The following is an 8,982-nucleotide window of genomic DNA, read 5'->3' as shown; positions in this document are numbered from 1 at the left end:
CATAACAACTTGCAGATTATCTTATAAGTACTTTCAAATATAAGAGAGATACAACAGTGTTAGTGATAGTCACTTTGCTGTACATAAGATCCCCAGAACTTACTCACCTTATAACTGAAAATTTGTAATTTTTGACCAACATCTCCCCATTTCCACCTCCCCACCCCCACCCCAGATTCTGGCAATCACCATTCTACAATGTATCTAGGTATTTGACTTAAAAAAAATTCTACATATAAGTGAGATCATGCAGTATTTGTCTTTCTCTGTCTGGCTTATTTCACTTGGCATGATGCCCTCCAGGTCCATACATGTCATCATAAAATGGTAGGATTTCTTTATTTTTATGGCTGAATAATATTGCATTGTGAGATATATCACATTTTTTTCATCTATTCATCCATCGATGGACACTTGGGTTGTTTTCAAGTCATGGCTATTGTGAATAATGCTGTAATGAATCCCATGTCTTTTTTTTTTTTAACGTGCTGAATGGTCTTCCATTGTATGAATGTACAATAGTTTGAAACCAATCCTTTGAACGCATGACCCCTGAGTTCCAGCCAGTTTGGTCTTTCAGTTCCCCCAAGGGCTAGGGTCTTTCCAGAGTGGGGCTTTAGACACAGTTCCTTCTGCCTGGGCTTCTCTTTCCTTCCTCTTAGCCTGACCTACTCTGCTCTCACACAGTCTCCCTCTGTGGGGGCAAGGATGCTTATCCCTACCTGGCCGGTGCCCATCGTCATGCACAGTGCCCGGACAAAGTGAGCGTTCAGCCCTCATCTGTTGAATGAACACGAAAGTGGCCAGGGGGTGCCCAGGAGGGCTGTGTGACACCAGCTTGCATTCCTCGAGGGCTCAGAGGTCTGTTCCATCTCAGAACTCCATTACCTGGACTGAAAGAAAACAACCACATGTTATTGTACCTTCCCTATTTCCCTGATGTGGAAACTGAGGCTCAGAAGTGGAGAATGGCTTATTGTAGGTCACACAGCCAAGAAAGGACAGAGCTGGAATGTGAACCCAAATCTGCCTGGCTGCAGCACCAGCCTGGGATGGTGGTGGTGGGGAGTGATGGGAAGGAAGAGCTGAGGGAAGGTTCTGGGGGAGTTGTCTCAGAGCAGCGAGGGGCAGCGAGGCCTGGTGCTCCCGGAATTTAGGCCCAGTGCAAGTGGCTGGGGCAAGTTTGAAGTCAATAAAACATGTACAGTTGGGGCCATGGACTGAAGGTCATGGGAGGAGGTGAGTTCCCCATCACTGGAGGTGTGCAAGCCATGGCAGAACAGCCCATTAGAAGGGGTCCTTTAGAGGGAGTGTGTACCCTGGGGAAGGGGTTCAGAGGCCTGGAGGGAGGTGAGGAGCTGGGTCCCATGAGTCCCTAAGTTCTTTCTAAGGTGGAAGGCTTCAAGTCTCTGACACCAAAGGGCTACTCTTGGGCTGTTCCCTCAGCTGTAAAACAGAGCCAGAAAGGAAACTTATACTTTGCAAAGCTGTGTGCAACATGGAGGGACTATTGGAAGGCTGAGGAGGGACTGGACATATTCACAGCAAAGAGTCACATTCAGCGCAGGCTCTCCAGGGCACCTCTGACGCTGTACCCTGAGGGTGGGGCTCCAACTAGCAGATGAAGAAGTCACGGTTCAGAGAACAGTCAGTGGACGTCATACAGCTGGTCAGAGGCAAGTGAGGACCTCCTTCCAACTTGATTGATTTCTGAGCACATGGTGAGTGCACACAGTAGGTTGCCAGCAAAGACAAGCAACGAAAAGTTTCTCTGGTCAAAAATTGAAAAAAACCAAACACCTAGGACATGTGTATCTGAATTGCTACCTCACATGCACACCCTTCCATCAGTGGCCCTGGACTAGTGCTTTACCTTGTTACCCAGTTGAAATTTATAACAAACCTATGGGTTGGGTTCTGCTGTTGTACCCATTTTACAGATGAGGAATTTGGGGGTCAGGGAGATGCACTGCCTTGCCTGAGGCCCCCAGCTGGTAAGTGCTGGGGAAAGAATTATGACCCAGGTCATCTGAGTCCACATTCTGGCCTCTTATCCCTGCTTTGTTCCTGGCTGCCCACCACACCCTGAAGCTGACTCTGGGCCTGGGCCTGTTCCTCACACCTAGATCGTCACAGCCCAGAGCCCAATGAGCTTCTCAGATTGCCTTGTGGCAGGCAGACAGGTGCCCCTTGAGATGAGAAAGGCACCATCTGGCCACACCTGGCTCATCCACATACTGTCCAAAGGTCTGAGCAGACCAGGACACGCCCTGTGAGGGCCAGAGAGTGACTCAGAGCTGTTGGCCCCAGCAGTCAGAGCAGGGAGGGAGAGCAGGGGCTGAGGCTGGGGTCTGCCCTGCCCGGTTCTGGGCAGAGAGACCAGGCTAGCTCCCTTGGTCTGGGGCCTGGCAGAGTTGCCTACCACTTAGGCCACCCGTGATCCCACCACATCACTACAAAAACTAACATTCCCTGAACCTTCACTCTGGTTGGGCACCTTGCCATGACGTCATTTCATCCTCACTATCGCCTTCCGAGGTAGGCTTCATCTATTACTTGTAATTTACAGATGAGGAAATTGAGGCTTAGAGAGATTCTGTAACTTGTTCCACTACAACTGAACCCTACCCTGACCCTAAACCTGATTTCTTAACAACTACGTTGTAATAGTCATGTCAAGTACTGTCCAGCCTCCTGCAGCATCCTTGGAGACACACAAGTGGAAATGCCTCTTAAGTACTAGGAATTGCACCATGGCCCCCAGATCCTGGCTCCCTCTGTCTCTGTGTCTCTCTCTCTGTCTCTCTCTCTCTCTCTGTATGTGTGTATGTATGTTGGATGGGTGCTGGAATTAATGGAGCACAGATCCTGTTTCTCTTTTTGCCTTGCCTGCTGGGAAGCTCACAGCCCACTCCATGGCCAACTCTGACGCTTATCCAGAACTTCAAGGCAAATATTTAAATATTGTATGGACTCTATTCAGGCCTAAATTCACCTCATTTTTCTAACTTGTTTTCCCTTCATCCAGGTTTCTTCACTTTTTTAAGCTTGTTGTAGCACATATTTTTTCCAATTCTTAAAAATTGTGATGAAATATATATGACATAAAATTTATCATCTTAACCATTTTCTTAAATGTACAGTTTAGTGGTATTAAGTATATTCATATTGTTGTGTGAACATCACTGCTATCCACCTCCAGAACTCATTTCAGCTTGCAAAACTGAAACTCTGTACCCACTCCATCCTCCCCCAGCCCCTGGTGACTACCATTCTCCTTTCTGCCTGTGATTTTCTCCACTCCAAATAACTCCTATAAGTGGAATCAGTTTTTGTCTTTTTATGACTGGCTCGTTTCACTCAGCATAATGTCCTTAAGGTTCATCTGTGTGGTAACATGTGTCAAAACTTCCTTCCTTTTTAAGGCTGACTAATATTCCATTGCATTGATAGGTCACATTTTGCTTATCCATCCGTCTGTTGATGGACACCTGTTGATTGCTCCCACATTTTAGCCATTGTGGATGACACTGCTGTGAACACAGTGTATGCACAGCATATATATTTTGATCATCTGTTTTAAATTTGGGGGTTTGGGGAATAAACTTTCTATTAAAATGCCTGGCATATAGTGTTAATCAACACATGTATATATTAAGGGTAAGTCAGTTGTGGTGCCTGGCCAGGAGAAGAGAGTCACCCAGGATGATGACAAACAGTGGGCATGTGTCCTGAGAAAACTATGGTTTCAATGCCCTGGGGGCCCAGACAACTGGTGGGTGGGGTCCTTGCCACACGCCGGGCCCCAGGCCAGGAACAGTATCTCGATTATCTGATTTTATCCTTGCAAGAATCCTATGAAGCAAGTAATATTATTTTCTCCAGTGTGGATGTCCATTATCATACTACAGGGAGAAGTGGGGACTCCAGGAGGCTTGACAACGAGATGACCAAGCCACGTTCAAACTCTGGCCTCTCTAACCTCAACTCTGTCTGGGCCCTTTTCTTAGCATCTGGGTGGGGTGGGAGAGGGATGGGGCACTTCCTGCCTTGAGGGGGATTGTTATCAGGACAGACCAATTCAACCAGGCCTAGCAGAAAAAGGAGTGTGTTAATTCAGCAACTGAGGAGTCGGGTGGTGGATGGCTTCAGGCATGGCTACATCCAGAGGCTCACACACAGTCATGAGGAGTCCAGGTGCCTCTATTTCTTAGTTCTGCTCTACTCAGCCTTAGATTATGTCTCAGTAGACTTCACTCTCATGGTTGTAAGATAGAGAGCTATTGGAAGCCACATTCCTACAGCTTAGACATCCCAGCAGGGAGGAGTGAGGTTCTCATTCTCAATAGTTCCAACAAAAGTCCTTTATTTGAGTCCCGTTGGTTCTCCCTGGCCCAGCTTTGTGCACATGTTTAAGCGGGAACCAGCAGCTGTGGCCAGAGGGTTGCTGTGCTGGACTGGCCAAGCCTCATCTCATGCCCCTCAGGATAAGGAGAGGGTGAGGTGAGGAGGTTCCCCAAAGGAAACTGGGTGTTGTTAGCAGGGAAGCGGGGAGAGCTTCAGGGCAGCCAGAACAGGGGTGGGGGGAGCATGGAGGAGGCCCCAGCGGGCGAGGAGAAATGAGGCGAGCCAGGGCGGGGCTCTCCCCTCATTGTAGGGCCTTGGTGCTGCGGTCAGAGCTGATTCTTGGTTCATGGTCACTTCCCCCCTCTGAGCCCCACAACCTTTCTCTGTAGTGATCATAACAGTGCCTGCCTCTCCTGGGCAGCAGAGAGACCATGATGTAAAGCACACAGTAGGTACTCAATAAATGCTGATCCCAGCTCCTCTCAGGAGGCACAGGGATCTCCCCCCCAGGACTTCCCTGGAGCTGAAAGCGTATTTGCATGCTTCAGGCCTCACTGAGTGCCTGATCTGGGCTGGGTGTCTCCCTGGCCAGCCTCGCAGGTCCCTGGCACGGGAGGACCTAGCACCCCCGGGTCCGGACGCAGGCAGCAGGACTCAGAGAGGGGCGGCGACTTCTCTAAGCCTCCCAGCCAGAAGAACTCTAGGACCCCTTTCTCCTGTGTCGACATGGGGATGGTTGGGCCTCTGAGACTGGAGGAGGAGTTGGGGATTTGGACTCTGCCAGGAGGCCGTGGGTGCTGGGTTGGTACCTGAAGCCAGCCCGGGGGTGGATGAGCCCCGGGGGAGGACAGATCCCTCTGAGGGCCTCCACAGAGGGGAATAATCGCTTCTCTGCGGAAACCTCATGTTTGCTGGTTACACTGTTTCACTAGTTCCCTCCCCTGACATTTCCTTTCTCACCTTCCCACAGGTCCCCTGCCTGAGGACTTTTACAGCAGGGAGAGGACTGAGGGTCCAGACGTCACCCTCCTCATCCTTTTCACCTCCTGCCTGCCCCGGGGCTGGACCTGGTTCCTGTATCCTCTGGGCTCTTCTCTGCCAGGCCCTGGCTCTGTGGCCTAGGCCTCCAGGCCTGCGGGCATTGGGGTCCATTGCCTTGGTCCTGCCCTCCTGCCTGCTCCTGGGCTGCTGTCAGGGCCTCCTGAGGAGTCATTCTTTCCCAGGAGGTGTGGTCTCTGTCAGGGTTAATGATTCCTCATGGGAGGCGGAGATGGTGCCAAAGTCTGCCGGCCGCACCACCACAAACCAGGACAGTGCCCACCTGTGCCCGCGGCGCCAGCCTCTGCCTCCCGGGCCCCTTCTGGGGCGCAGGTAGGGACAGCACCGCTCTGCAGCAGGGGCGCGCCGTCTCCTGGCGAGGGGTAGGGACTGAGGAGGGTTGGTGGAGCCAAGGTGAGCTTTGGGGACACCCCCACCCCAGCTGGGTGGGAGCTCTGGGCAGAGGGAACGCACACTGGGGCTGGGTTGGGCAGACCTGGAGTGAGTCCCAGCCTGATCACAAGGCCTCTGTTTCTTCTGCAGTTTGGGGCAAATGATGTCTATTGCCAGGGTTCTGATGGCTCCCTTCCTTCCAAGGCCTTGGGCAATTTGGACCCACTGAGGATTCTTCTGAGGATGAGAGGGAGGCAGGTCCCCTAGAGCAATCATTTCACCTCCCTGGGTCCCTTTCACAGGAAGCCCCGAGAAGTGAAGACAAGGGTGGCTGAGCCTGGGGCCCCCAGAGCTCCAACTCAACTGTTTGGGTTCAGATCCCAGCTCCATCCTGACTTTGGGTAGGCTCCATAACTCTCCTGGGCCTCAGTTTCCTCATCTGTAGGATGGGGATGGTAACTATGCAGGAAAGGGGCTGAAGAGCCCCGGAGCAGTTCAGCCTGTGGTCCGTGATGGGGTCCAGTGCCTCCTCGGTCAGCACTAGGAAGTGTCCAGCTGGGACTCAGTACAGGCTGGCCCCCAACTCTGGCCCATTCCCAGGCCCCAGCACATGTCTTCGCCCTGGGGTACCGGGTGGAGACTCAGCTGAGAGCTGGGTGGGCCTGGGCCACTTCCCTGAGGGAGGGACTGCTGGGTTAGGGCACCAGGCACAAAGCAGGGGTCCGGGCACCACTGAGACCCAACTGTTGGAAACAAGCCGTGAATAGTATGTGAACGCTGGTTCTCACTGGCACCCTGTTTCCCAGCAGGGAAACTGAGGCCCAGAGAGGATAAGGGCTTGCCTGGGGTGGCACAGCAAGTAAGTGAAATGCTGCAGTCTGAACCCAGGGCCATTTGACTCCAGATCTGTCTGCCAGGGAAACAGCCTGGGGCTGGGACAGGAGGGGCTGCATCCCCTCCACTGGAGTCGAGTGGAGCCCAGACCAAGGCTGTCCCAGGGGCTCCTGGTTTAGGAGCCAGTCTGGGTCTAATGCTTTGCCCCTTCCTCTGGGGCATCCCTCTCTGAGCTTCTCTGGGCCTCAGTTTCCTTACCTGGCCTCTGGAATGATCATTCCTATAGCTGGGAAACAACGCTGAGAAGTAAAGGAGAAAGTGGAAGTGAAGGTTGTGGTCAGTTGGAGGTGGCGGTGGTGGTGCCTGCGTGTCTCAGGAGGTGGGGGCCAGAGCCACTGTAATTCACCCCCGCACCCTCTCCTACCTTTCCCCAAGCTCGTTTTGAGAGTAGCGGGAGCATGGGGGAGGGGGTTTGGGAGAAAAGAAGCAGTAACTTCCAGAATGTAGACAGTCCCCTTTTTCAGAAGGCAAACTGAGAGGCAGTTAGGAGGAAGGAGGAAGGAGGAAGGAGGAAGGAGGAAGGAGGAGCTGCAGGGTCAGCTGTGCAGTGACCGGGCCCAGAGAAAGGGGCACCTTCTTCACTCCCGGGGCTGGGGCTAAGGCTGCCTAGTACAGGCCTGCGGAGAGGGCTTGCATAGGTCCTGCTGGTCTCCTGCCCTGTCCAGCCCATGGGTGACTCCATTCACTTCTTGGTCACTGGCGCTTGCTGTGCCCCCTGCCCTGGCTGGGTTACCAGGAGCTTCAGGGACAGAGGAGGGGCCACCAACACCTGAACTTGGCTCCATACCTGACCTCACTTTGGAGGATAGAGAATTTGCACAAATGCAGAAGACAAGGGGAGGTGTTCTGGGCAGAGGGGAGGGCATATGCAAATGTATGGAGGCAGGAAAACCTGGTGTGTACTGAGAAGAGGTCAATTCAATGTCTCTGGGCCACAGGAAGGGGAGAGCAGCTTGTGTGGGAAGAGACCCAGCCCCTGTGAGGCCCTAGCTTGTCAGGAGGAGGGAGGCATGGGAAGTGTGTTCTGCGGTCAGTGGGAGCCATGATGGAGGTTTGAGCTGGGGAGTGGCTGTGCCCAGTGCCCGGGGGAAGGCTCACTGGTGGGGCAGGTTCAGCCTGTACCATCCTGAGCTCACACGGGCTCTGTGCGTTTTTCTCAGGTGACCAAATCCAGGGGATGACGCTCCGAACTGTAGAACTTTGGCCTCATTATGATCAAATGAGCCTGTGTTTATAAAGGTCTCTGTGACAAGGAGGAGGCAGGATTGTCTGAGACGCAAGGCAGGAGGGAGGGGGGAGTCAGAAGAAACTTCAATGAGGACTGAGTAGAGCTGGGTGTGGGAAGGCGGCCTGGAGGCGGAGGCCGTTCTGCCTCCACCTGGACCCCCGAGGCTCTGCGCGGCCTGTGGGCAGAGTCTGGCCGAAGAGGAAAACGAAGCCTGGAAGGAGAGAGCACAGACGTCCTGCTCTGGGCTCTGATTACTAACTGGGTCACAGCCCTTCCCCTCCGGGACCACGGCGTGCTAAGGACGCCATTGTAATGGGTGCAAAGTTCCACCACAGCGAGCGCTCCCCCTTGCCAGCTCCCTTCCCCTCAGGACTGGATCCAAGGGCAGGCATCTCCCGTCTTCCCAACTGCACTTTGATTGGCAAGGAGCGCACCTAGCATACCTGCGGCTGAGCCCTTAGTGACTAATTGTCTTATGGCCGCTGATTCACCTCTAAAGGAGCAAGAGAGCAAAAGAAGTGAGAGGGTAGGTCCAAGAGCACACCCCAAAGGGGTGCCAGGATTACCTGCATCTGGCCAGTGTTAAGTGTCCGGGCTTTTGCTCACACAGTGGATGCCAGCAGCCTGAGGTCATCACCAATGCCCAGCTCCATCTGCATCTCTGCTGTCAGGCCACCACCATTCCCATCACCCCACAACCATCACCACCACCAGCTCCGTCTGCATCCCCACCCTCACCACACAAACGTTACCGTTGGGTCCATCCCCACCTCATCACTGCCACCATCAGCTCTTCCATCCCCTCTGCCACCCCTACCCCTAACACAACTGCTGGCCCTGTCTCAAATCCACCTGCACAACCAGCTTCAGGACTGCCTCAGTCACTCCCTACTCTTCACCCTAACGCCATCACGCCAGCACCTCCCACAGCATCGTCGTCCCCAAGCAGAGTCTTTGTCTCACCGAGGACTATGGCTCAACACACATGGGAGGCCTGAGGACTTATTAGTTCTTCCCAAGAAGCCGAGGCCGTTCACATTTCCCACCCGAGCTCAGCGCAGCCCTGCTATCCAACATGTGAG

Source organism: Vicugna pacos, chromosome 22 (assembly GCF_048564905.1).
Source record: "Vicugna pacos chromosome 22, VicPac4, whole genome shotgun sequence".
NCBI classification, from domain to species: Eukaryota; Metazoa; Chordata; class Mammalia; order Artiodactyla; family Camelidae; genus Vicugna; species Vicugna pacos.
This window is presented reverse-complemented; position numbering follows the sequence as displayed.